This window comes from Panthera uncia (genome assembly GCF_023721935.1).
Source record: "Panthera uncia isolate 11264 chromosome C1 unlocalized genomic scaffold, Puncia_PCG_1.0 HiC_scaffold_3, whole genome shotgun sequence".
Lineage (NCBI taxonomy): Eukaryota > Metazoa > Chordata > Mammalia > Carnivora > Felidae > Panthera > Panthera uncia.
The window spans coordinates 81,623,033-81,635,430 of record NW_026057584.1 but is presented as its reverse complement, the minus strand read 5'-3'; the positions used below and the strand labels follow the sequence as shown (position 1 = coordinate 81,635,430).

General features: G+C 41.1%; 1 long non-coding RNA gene across 1 annotated transcript in view; it reads right to left on the bottom strand.

Moving 5' to 3' along the window:
• Nucleotides 1-12,398, bottom strand: part of LOC125911641 (uncharacterized) — a 79,157-nt gene that overhangs the window by 20,020 nt on the left and 46,739 nt on the right. The window contains exon 4 of the long non-coding RNA XR_007454394.1: nt 3,643-3,735. This is a non-coding gene — a long non-coding RNA (uncharacterized LOC125911641). The remainder of the gene's footprint in view (nt 1-3,642; nt 3,736-12,398) is intronic.

The following is a 12,398-nucleotide window of genomic DNA, read 5'->3' as shown; positions in this document are numbered from 1 at the left end:
AGTTAGAGAGGCCTTCTTTAATTCCAATGCATATCTTGTGCAAATTACTTAACCTGAATTTGTTTCCTCATCAAAAAAAAAAAAAAAAAAAAAATGAGGATGATAATACCTACCTCATAGGATTAAATAATAGAGAATTACTATGTTTATCTCTATATCTGATACTTAGGAGATATTCAAAATGTTTTTTTATATCAGCTACTGTAACTATTAGGCAATGTACCAATTTAAAGTCCTTCAAATAAAATCACCTAATAATTACAGACCCGTTTTGAGTTAATGAATCTGAGCTCATAACAGGGCCTGGTACACAGTAAGCTCTATATATGAATGTTAGCCATCAACATCTTCATTGGGACATGTTACTATGCTACAATTTAATTTTTGTACTTTCCCCACATTTTCGTCTCTTATATATGGCTTTTCTAAAATGTACTGTGCTCTCTTCCACTGTGATTGGAAGCATATATTGGTACTTTTTTCTATGGGGAGCAATTAGCGATATCCTTCAAGATTTTAAATGCACAAATTCTTCAAACAGCAATTCTACTTCTAGGAATTTGCACATATGCAGTATGACATATGTAGAAAAACACTTATTTTAACATTGTTTATAAAAGCAAAAGATGGAAAATAACCAATTATTCATTAGTAGGAAAGTAGTGAAATGATGGTATGTCCACATAAATACTGCAAATGGGGCAGCTATAAATACTGGCATGAAACAATCTCCAAGATATGTTACTAAGCAAAAAGAGCACAGTACAGAGCAATGTCTACAATATGCTATCATTTGGGTTAAAAAAAAATTACATGCATATACATTCTTGTATATGCACAGAACATCCCTGGAAAGACACAAGACTGGTAATGACAATTGCTTCTGGAAGGGGGACCAAGAAGCCCTAGGAAAGGGTAAAGAGATAGTTATTTTTCACAGAATATCCTCTCATAAAACCTTTAAAATTTTATACTATGCACATGTAGTTACTTTTCCAAAATATATTACTAAAACTGTGCTTAATCCTATGATGTATCACTGATTAAATCTGAGAAGATGGTGATAGACAAAGGGAACTTCTAGAATGCTTTAGTTTTAGGGGAGCCTGGGCGGCTCAGTCAGTTAAACATCTGACTTCAGCTCAGGTCATGATCTCGTGGTTCATGAGTTTGAACCCCACGTTGGGCTCTGTGCTAACAGCTCTGAGCCTGGAGACTGCTTTGGATTCTGTGTCTTCCTCTCTCTGCCCCTCCTCCATTCATTCTCTGTTTCTGTCTCTCTCAAAAATAAACATTAAAAAAAAAAAAAAAGAAAATATAGCTAGTGAAACCACTGTCACTTCCATAGTGCAATGACTGTTCATCAGTCCACAAGCATTTATTAAGTACTTATTACGACCCTGATGTTCTGCTGGATGTAATAGGAGGGAGAGATGCAAAATATTGAGGGCCCAGTCTCTTTCCTCACAGGTGAAATTGTGAACAGAGTCCAGCAGTAAAGGATTTAATGGATGCAGCAGTGAGGCTGGTCTGTGCGAGGACACTTTATAGAGGAAAGATTTGCAGGATCTCAGCAACAGAGGTAATGATGATGCTGGGGACAAGTTATGTCTCCTCCTTTCTCCATTTCCTTGTCTTTAAAATGGAATAATCTGCCTTGGCTCTCCTCTCACAGGGATGCTGTTAGGATTAATGAGGTAAAGCTTGTGCTTATGTAGCGTCTTTCTTCTGAGAACTCAGAGTGCCTTGCAAAGTATTCTTATTAATATTCATAGGGTGGTTTATATATTTTTCCACCTTTCGCTTTGGAAGTTGCACATCTATACCTAAAGACGCCAATTCTTCTCTCATTCTTCCTCAACATCACTTTCTCTCTTGCACCAAAATAGTGCAGTTTCAAGCTTTAACGTCTTGCTGGTTTTATATAGCTTAGGGCTAATAACATCACACAGCTTGCCTGAAGGAGAACCCACCTGTACATTCTAAAATTTCTACAGTTTCCACTGTATACATATGCATGATAAACCTTACCTCATGGTAAGATATCAAACAAATATATACCAAGGAAGAAAAAAATCATCCATAACCAAGACTGCTCCCTAAGAAGGGTGAATCACAAAAGCAGTAAGTCGTTCAAGGTTGGGCTTGCAGGTTCAGGGATAGAGGCTGAACCCCACCTCCCTCCACTGGCCCCAGAGACCAGACTGCTCTACATAACAGGGATGACTTGGGGTTGGGTGTGGAAGACAGGGAGTGTAGAAAGAGGAGGTGGGAGCAGAGGAGAGAGGAAGGGAATGGAGCCAGGAGGGTAGCAGGAGGCCATGCCTAGCAGGAAGTGACTCCTCTCCATATATATGAATACATTCCACCAAAGCTTACAAAATGCTGAGTAAGTGGATTGCTTTTGTAAACTGGGCTGAGTTTGTACCCAGAGAGATGGAGGTAATGAAACAGACATGAGGGGATGAGCCTGGAAATGATAGAAATCATGAGAGAACTCTGGACTTTCAATGCCTTGGGGCTGACTAGGATCCGAGTTAGACAAAATCTCTGAGGGAAAAAGAGATTTGGCTGACATGAGGCTATCGATATGTGATGTCTATTGATGCTTGTTATTTATTCATGTATGCCAATGTTAAAATAAAACTTTTAAGAAGAAAAACTTTAGGTTTTAGAAAGATGGCCCTGGCCAGCTAGGACCAAGTGGAGACTAGGAGACAGAGAAGTGAGTGGACACCCTTCCGGTGCTGCAGCCAACCTCAGTCCCAGGTGTTCTACCTCCTGGTCAGCTGCTGGCTGTACGTAACCGGTCCGTGCCACCTCTCATCACATCTTTCCTCAGACTTGCTTCTACCTTGTTTGGATGTTTGAGAATAGCAATGGCTGAAGCCTTCAATTTAAGAGGTAGTAGGAAGGCTGCCTACTCATATCACGCTACCTGTTTGGCCCTAGGCCAATATCACAAAACAAAGCTTCTTGCAGCAACTGAGAAGAAACAATTTGCATAACTTAAAGCTATGTTAGAGTGTTGTGCTTCATGTCTGAGCAGCATAAGTCTTGAGCTTTAAATAGCCCAATCCTAACATATATTTAAGAGCAATGTTCTAAAGGCTGTGTTACATAAAGTGGAACACTTAGTGACACCACAGCAAAGTGCCAGGTCCCCTTTCTTGCAGACTGACAGAAGCCAGCCTCAGTTATGCAGCTGGGAGAAAAACTTTCCCGTCATATGAACCCCAAAAGAGGTTAGCTGTGTTTACAATTTAGACAGCCCTACAGTGTTCCACCAACCTCAAATATCTCTTCCCGTGGTCTGCGTGGCCTTGACAATCCTCTGACAGAGTCACCATAAGGTCACTCCTCTGGATTAGGCAATAAAAGAAGAGTCATGAGTCCTGGAAGAACATTGAGGAATGCATAAATGTGCCATAGGTACAACTAAGGGCACAGGCCTTAGTTGGTGGACAGAAGTTACAGACAACATCTTTCTCCTTCTGGCCCTCTGCCACGTGACTTTCACACTCTTTGGTTTCCTAGTAGTCACACCACACATTTAGACGCCATGAAAGACCAGGTTGTGTGCCAGAATAATCTATGGGACTTCTATAAAACCTAAATGCCGAAGACCCACCCCAAACTTACCAAGTCAGAATTTGGAAAGTAGTAGAGGTCTGAACAAGCGTATTTTAGAATGCTCCCATAGCCATTCTGATGTAAACTTCCATCTTATAGCCACTGGAGAGAGAATGGGATGTAGGTCAAGGTTAGGGCTGGGAAAGAGGTAACCTAAAGACATGGTGACTGGAAAAAATGGCAGCTGGGAAGAATGGGTCCCAAAGACTGCACCCCAGGGCAAGTCTCTGATCTGGAGAGAGCACAATTATTTAAGGGTATTCACTCTGGAAAGAGGCTGAGAATTCCAGGCCACACTGAGGACAGTCCCCCCAAATGGACTGCCTAAAACAAATAAGAACCTTTCCAGTTTATCCATATGTATTTACATGTGTTTATGCATTCAATTTTACATTTGTTAACTACAGTTAATAGTACAATAGTACTACAGTTACAATAGTAACTACTATTTACATTTATTAACTCCTAATATACCAGGCACAAAGTTAGGTACTGGGGATAAAATATGGAGCAAAACTAGATGCTATGCCTGACCTCATGCAGCTTACATTCTAATGGGGAAGGCAATGAATTAAAGAATTACAGGGGTACCCAGCTGGCTTAGTCAGTAGAGCACATGACTCTGGATCTCAGGGTTATGAGTTCAAGCCCCATGTTGTGCACGGAGCCTACTTAAAAATTAAATACATACGTACATACATACAACTAAATGTGACCAGTGGTATAATACTGAAAGTACAAGATTAGACCCACCCTAATCCATAATGATTTCATCTTGGTTCTCAACTAATCACATTCACAAAAACCCAATTTCCAAGTAAGGTAATATTTAGAGATTCCAAGTGGTCAAGAATTTTGGAGGGGCACCATTCAACCCACTGTAGCAATGTATCAATTTGGGGTATTATTAAATAATGGCCACAACCAATTACATATGCAAGATATGAAATTTTTCTAAAATTATATGAATCCTACTCATAGTAGGTATCAGACAGGGAATTTCAAAGGGCCTATAATGTTTATTTCTGGGACTAGAATAAAACCAATGGTCCCCTTTTCTTGCCTACCATAATCTTGGCCCCCTCCCCTCCTCTTTCCCAAACAGCCTTTTATTATGAATTAGAAACTTCCTTATTCTGATTACCCCATCTGTCATCACCTTTCTGCCCCTGCCCTAAATCCCAGCCTCAAAGAAACAAAACATGGCTGAGATCAGGGGCTGACCATTTCTGAACTAATCAAATAAAATAGATTGCCATGAGTTTTCCACTTCTCATGTTATTGTAAGTATCTTAACATCTTACTCTTTTTTTAGAGTGAGAAGGTTTGAAGACGTGTGGGGGTCACAGGACCTCTTCGGTAAGAAGGGTGCTCAGAATAAAAAGTGTGATAATCTGTTTTAGAAATTATGACCCTCCTGTGGTAATACCTTCAGATACAGATAGCAATGTTATCTGAAGCTATTCCGGTTTAAATGTTGAAATAGTCTAATATATCATGGTCTGCTTTAAATGTAATGCATTAAAACACACCTCAACACAAGCCCATAAATGAAACAAATATGTCTTCAAGGAATAGTTTTGCTGTGCTTCTTTGCAGCTTCAATGTAAACTCTCCTTTGGTCTAAAAGCATTAAAATCATAATAATGAAATTTTGCCATTAGGAGTCAGAAAGCACTTTTCTCTTTAAAAAGACAGCCGCATTAAAATTTAATTATTGTCTCCCTATCTGATTATCAGACAAGAACAAGGCACATTGGGGGGGAAACTATACATATGTTCACCCAGCACAGGAGTGTTTTTGAAGACTCTTCAAGGAATTGCTCCCCAGTACCTACCCCAAGTGGGGGGAAAATCCCATAATTAGATATATATGTGTTAAAACAAAAGAGCCAACGTACCACTGTGTAAGCAAACAGATAGAAGTCAAGTGCTCAGGAAATGATTTTGGCTTCCTAATCCCGTGCATATTCTCACTGTCTCTGAATAGTATATGTGCGTTGGACTTGCTGTGGCACCCCATCAGATGCCATCCTTGATCCACGTTTTCTTCTTCTTCGGGATAGGTAAGTAAAGATTCCTTTCTGGAGTGTGAAAGCTCGCAGCAGCAGGAACACAGCATATCTCATCTCTAATTTATGACTGACTAACTGAAACTCCTCACTGTCAGCAAACTCTGCTGTGTTTACTGGTTTGACAGCATACACACATATGGCAGAAGCCAGATGGACCTTCTCCCCCAGCTTCAAGCTAAGGGTGCTTCATTAGGAAAGAGATGCAGCCAGTCTTTGAGATCTTTGAACAAGGCTTTCCAGCACTACAGGAAGGAAGTCAGTCAGCAATCTGGAGAGAAAATAACCCTCCCCTAGGCGAGGTATTAGGTCAGAAGAGAATTTATAGTCGCCCCATTGAAGCCCATCAAGTTTTAAAGAAGAAATGGCCGGTCCTCCCAACCACAGAAATTGGGAAGCCGCTTCCAAAGAAATCAGTTGAAATGAAGTTTGTGTTTCATCACTTGGGCAAGGGTAAATAGGACAATAAATCCATTTCCTTAGCTCTGATTCATAGTTAAGAATTAATACTGTCAACAAGTTCTGGTAAACTTCAAGAAAACAATAGTGTCTTATGCAACGACAAAGATTGTAGTGAAGAACATTCCTGCTACAATGAAATATTGCTGATAGGTTGTAAAATAAAACGTAACCCTCTGAACCCAACCTTTCATTCTAAAATTTCAAGAAAAGCAACGATTTCCTCAGTTTATCTCAAATTAGTGTGTGTGTTTTGTTTTGTTTTGTTTTTTTTCCTAGGGATGTCCCCTGCACCTTTCTGACCTCTCAACCTGAGTTCTTTTTCTCTTTCTTTTCTGCAATCTGGCCTCTGGGTTTGGGGGTATATCTCAAGGGCAGTAGGCTTAGATTCCCACCAAAATCCTTATTACCCACATTTGAACCAGCTGGAGCAGAGATCTCTGCAAAGTAACTGAAATCTTTCCTCTTCCTCAACCCAAAACAAGGGTTCCTGGAGTAGTAAAGGGGTAGCAAGAAGAATTGAGAGGGAATGGATCCTTAGCCAGAAAATAAACGGACCCACTCTCTAACCTATCAAACTGACCCTCTGATTCAGATAAATCTATTAAGTCCATAGGTCTCAAACATTTCCAACAGAGAAAGATCTAATTCTGGGGCAGGAGTGGGTGGCAGGGAGGGAAGAGGTTCATGGTTTAAGGGGGTGGCCCTTTCTCTGGGACCTGGTACATTTTATAAGAAATCTACACACCCCTCCAATGCCTCAAGAGCCTTCTGGTAATTAGGCTGATGAAGGAAGTGGTGAGAAGGGATCACTGGACTTTGTTGAAAACTACTTTTATAAACCCTACAATTAGTTCACACTGACTTAAAATTTTCCTCTCTCTGAGAGAGGCAAAAAATTACACATTGTTACAGAATGGGCTATAGAAGCAACTAACAATTTTCTCAACATTCTACAACACAGTTTTTATATATTAAAAAAAAAACCTATTTCTCAAGAACAACCTTTTAATTGAATGTTGGAATATTCAACATTCTACTCTCTGCTTTTCTATGAAGAGTAATTAGAACTAATGCTTTTTGTAGGCACATCAGGACTACAGGTTTAGTGCAAGGCATTAACCTTCTGTTTAAATGTTATGTCACAGCACTGAAGAGAAGCCCCTAGGGTGAGGCTGTAGGTGGATTTTAACCTGGTCCTTTTACCTTTGCTAATAGGAAACTTTGATATGATTTGAAACACAGTGGCCATTGTTGGTGAAACTCTATGGAGCCAAAGTTATATCATCAACCAGGCAGAAACTGAGTGGAGTGCTGAAGGGCAGTGCTCCCTGGAGTCCTCAGGGCACTATACTTTATATCTGTCTAGAGTATGACACTCCTCAAAAGGTTCCACGCCCATCCAACCACGTGTACCTTTGGAGAACTCTGAAATAGCCAGAAACATAGTATCAGTCCTCTTCCACAAAGAAACTGAGGACCAGAAAGCTACATGATATGTATCCAAATGGTTGGTGGAAGGGACAGAATTAAATCCCCAGCTTTCTGTACTCAAGAATCTAATACATAAAGTTTCTTCTGATGAGTACAAATGCAGCTTAATGGCTAATGGGATTAAGTAACCAATGGATTGGAAAACAGAGGCTATGTTTGGTTACACTTTAGAGCATCTAAATATAATAAGACAACTCAGAGTATGGGGAGGGGAGAATAAGATAAAACCAGCGCAGCCAAGTTTGCCACTTAGCAAACATCTCCTGAATGTCTCCATGGTTTACACCTCAGACAGCCCCAGTCCATGAGAAGGGAAGTGAAAAGAAAATGCAAATTCAGCTGCATGTTACATCCACAGTAAATGCAAAGACAAATTAAGAATTAAAGACAAATGCAAATTACTCTGCTCATAAAAGAAACCTATACAAAAGACAGGGAATGAAAAGGCTCTGACAGTTATGGATGAATCTCTGAAGAGGCGCACAGCGACCGTATTTCCAAATTCAAGCCTTTTAAAAACTGGTTAGAAGAATAAGAACAGCTGCTGCAAAGAAGGGGGGGGGGGGTGCTGCGGTTAACAGTAAACCAAACTACAGAGTAAAACTGAGAATCATGTCCTTATTGTCAAGGTGAGGATGAAAAACAACAAAGGGACAAAGCCAAAAGAATTCTCTCTCCAGAAATTCTATGGCAGACTTTAAAAGCTAAGCCCCTGGCAAGCCTTAGGCTGGGGCAGATGGAGACAGGAAGAGAACAAAAGAGAGAGGCCAGGTAGCAGAAGAGGCAAGTGTTGGATGAGAGGGAAAAAACACAGGACATCCTAGCAGGAAAAGGGCCTGGAGTCTGGGGTCATTGGTTGGCTCAAATGACTGCCAGGCCCGACAGGTAATGGAGAGTCTGCTTGCCCAGGAGCATCAGGGACTGTGGGAGAACATCCACAGGCATTCAAATTCAGCCTTTTCAGGGGCACCTGGGTGGCTCAGTCGGTTAAGAATCTGACTCTTGATTCAGCTCAGGTCACCATCTCAGGGTTCGTGAGATCGAGCCCCATGTGGGCCTCTGTGCTGACGGTGCAGAGCCTGCTTGGGACTCTCTCTCTCCCTCTCTCTCTGCCCCTCCCATGCTCGTGCTCTCTCTCTTTCTTTCTCTGAAAATAAATAAACACCAGAAAAATATTTTTAAAACTTTCAGCCTTTTCATAGAGGTGTTAGACCCAGACACAGAGCATATCTGTACATCAGTTTGTTTCTTTTTATAATTGAGTACTCTGGACCATCTTCAAACCTGTGGAGCAGAACAGTGGTGCCTTACATTGTTAGTTGAATGAATAAAAGAATCAAGGAAACTTTCATTTCACAAATGAAGAAACTGAGACTAAAAGATTGTGGCTTTCCTGAATTCACTCAGTTAGATGAAAGAAATTATCACTAGACCCAAGTCCCCACCCCTCAATCCAGGGCTCCTTCATCGATGCTATAATGCCTCCTCAAGAAGAAAAAGAAAATAATTGTCTTCACCTGGGAATGAAAGAAACTGACACAACCTGTCTCAGGTGGCACCTACAGGACTTGCTGCCATAGGCTGCCATCCCTGTGCCAGAGTGAAGCATCCAGGCTTTGGTTTTGGTTGAAAAAACCAAACACCTACTGGGGTCAAGGAGGCAACATACATGAGCAAAGTGGGTCTCAGTCCACCTGTGCCAAACTGGAAGGTATGTGCCCCAGTAAGGGGCAACCTTTACCCACTGCCAGCCAATCAAGACCAAATGGGGGTATGGCCAATTCTTATAGAACCTGCCCATTTTTCAAGAGAATCCAGAAATCTGTATTTTTATTTGAAACATCCTCATTTGAAGATGTTGCAACAAATTCATTTCCACACACTGGGGGGGGTCGGGGGAGGGGGCAAACCAAACACAACTTTTGGGTCAGACACGGCCAGAACTCTACCACTTACCGACCTCTGCTTTTAGTCATGGCAGCCATTTGAAGACAAGGTACGGTATATTAGTTCTAAAACACTCCAACACTTCAGCTATTTAGAAGCTCTTGGTCTAAAAATGTCTAGTTTCATTAAAGGATCAAATATATGACACCTGCATTGTAGTGGAAACAAATGCCTTTGAGGAGTCCTCAAGCATTTACACACTTGTCTATCATATTTCCCAGAGGTTCATGTTCTCTTTATCCCTGGGTGGCATTAACCTCTGTTTGCTTTTCTTATCTACCTACAGTTAGTGAGGTTGTCTAACTGAGACTCTGGCTTCTTCCTTTCTAGAATTTGTAAACCTCTCACGAGCCTTGCCATAGCAACTCATTCAGTCAAGTTCAGGCTTCTACTGGTTACACAAGCAAGACAATGGAAACTTAATCTGAGTCCAGTCTTCATAAAAGGACAATTTTTATTTAAGAAGATTGGATTTGAAATAAAAACTTGTTGCATTTATTATGACACAGACTGAAAGAATTCCAAAACTTCCATCCAACAGATAGCAACTTGTCTTTTAGGACCGGTAATTTACTTAATTTAGGAGAAAAAAAAATTTTTTTTTCCTCCTGAAGCTATGAGAAAGCCAGTTTCAGGAATTATCCGAAAAGTAGAATTCAAGTTGTTTATGAGGCAATCAGACCCTGAAGAATTATGTCCATACAATTAGCTTGGCCCTCAGAGAGGAGAAGCAGCAATTTAAAACCTGGAGGAATGCAGTTTAACTTAAGATGCCTGTTCCTTTCTCCTCACAAAATCCTGGGCTGTAGAAAATAAGAGTGGTAAATGTTATATAAATAGTACGTGACATTTGCAAAGGTTAAGAAGAGTCTCTTTACTCCGTTTCTTCTTTTCCCAAGTATTCTATTTGAGCAGTGAACCCCAAGGTTTCAGTATTCAAGTACAAGCTTGCAGGTCAGATTACCGGTGATACGAAGCTAGATCAGGAATTTCTACCCTGTTTGCTCCTCGGAAGAAAGCAAGGCCTCACCAAGAAAAATTTTGCACAAACATCGCCGAAGCAAGGGGTGCTATGTATGGCATTCTGCCAAGGGGTCCCAAAGCTGCTGAATTTGAACAAAGCAGACTTGTCTCTGTCTTCAGTTTCCATAAGGAATATGGGCACAATTTGAGGCACTGTTTCACAAAAGAAGCTCCACTCCATCTATTTGTGGCAAGCCTCTGATTTTTTTTTTCTTTAATCCTCCTTTTCAAGTGACTAAACAAAGAAGTAGGGTGTTCCTGCTACAAAATCTGTGAAAAACATTCAGTGTCTAGGATATCTAAGCAGTTAAGGTGTTGGGTTTCCAAGCCACAAACCCAGAACTAAACTTGGAGCTGGAAGATCATCCTGAAAGGCCATCTGAGCCCTGCCCTGCCTTCAGGCCAAGCAGGATTTGAACCCGAAAGAGAACTCTGAAATTTTCAGAGAGTAAGGATCTATAGTTCCTTCCATCAGTGGTTCTTCAAACTTTGAGGGAAGGAAATTCTCCCTAACGTCTGATTCACTTTAAATTTGCTTCTTGCTTTTTCCCTATAAAGGGACAAATTTCCCTCTCATTGGTAATATGAACACCAAACATTCTGAACTGCATCCACATTCGTGCAGGGATGTGAATATCAAGTTCAAGGAGATTGCCCCACCGAGGTGTAGCACTTCTCAATAATAAATTACCTGTGGGTCTTCACTGTGAAGTGATTTCATGGATTGATTGGGAACTCGGGGTCCACTCTCTATTGGAAGCAGGGCCTTTGCAAGCCAGGTTTCTTCTCTGACTCACAAACATTTACACAAATCATTTATCCCACACACACCCTCCCACAGAACACACACCCAGCTCAGGAGTGGTAGGTAGTAGGTAGTGAAGAGCTGAGTATTGATTGATTAATGATTGTTGACAGCTTGGCCTCATGGGATGCCATCTTGTCTCTTTCTAAGCCCTTAGTTAAACTTTAACAGTTCTCTTATCCCTTGCCTTCACCTTCCTTTGACCTCTTAACACACCCATTACTCTACTAGCTTCTAGACCTCAACCAGCCTTGCCATACCCTCCATTGTGCCTTACTCTGGATTCCCTGGTGTTTTGGTTGACTCTCTCTGCTGCCCCGATTGCTAGCCAAGGTTCTTTTTGAACTATGCCCTAAGTTAGGTCTTTTCCTATCTTGCTTCCTAATCTCTGAAAACCTATTAAGAGATGAAACACAGCCAGTTACCAGACCTAGCTGTAAAGATGATGGTGGTCAGGGCCACTCAGGGTCAAAGATTGTAGGTCCATAGAAGCTGAGTTGAATGGCCAGTAGAAGCTGCATTTCGCTAGGTAGAGCTGGTGATAACAACAAGTATCTCTGTTTGGGGAATTTAGATTTGGTCAGATAGGATGTGGGCTCCCTACCCTAAGTGCAGTTGGTAAATCTGTTAGAATTGCAGAATCTAGAGCCCCACCTCCAAACTACTGAATCAGAATCTTCATTTAACAAGATCTTCAAATGAGTTATATGCATATTAAAGTTTAAGAAGTACTGAGCTAAGGCAATGCTTCTTAATTCTGACTGCACATTAGAATCACCTGGGGAGCTTTGAAAAAACACTGATGTCCTGGCACCACCCCCACACCAATGATATCAGAATCTCTCAGTATGAAAGCTACACTTCAGTATTTTATAAAGGCTTTTCAGGGGCTTCTAATGCGCAACCAGGGTTTGAGAACTAATTCCTTAGAGTTTAGTTTGCTTGGCGAATGTGAAAACCTGACC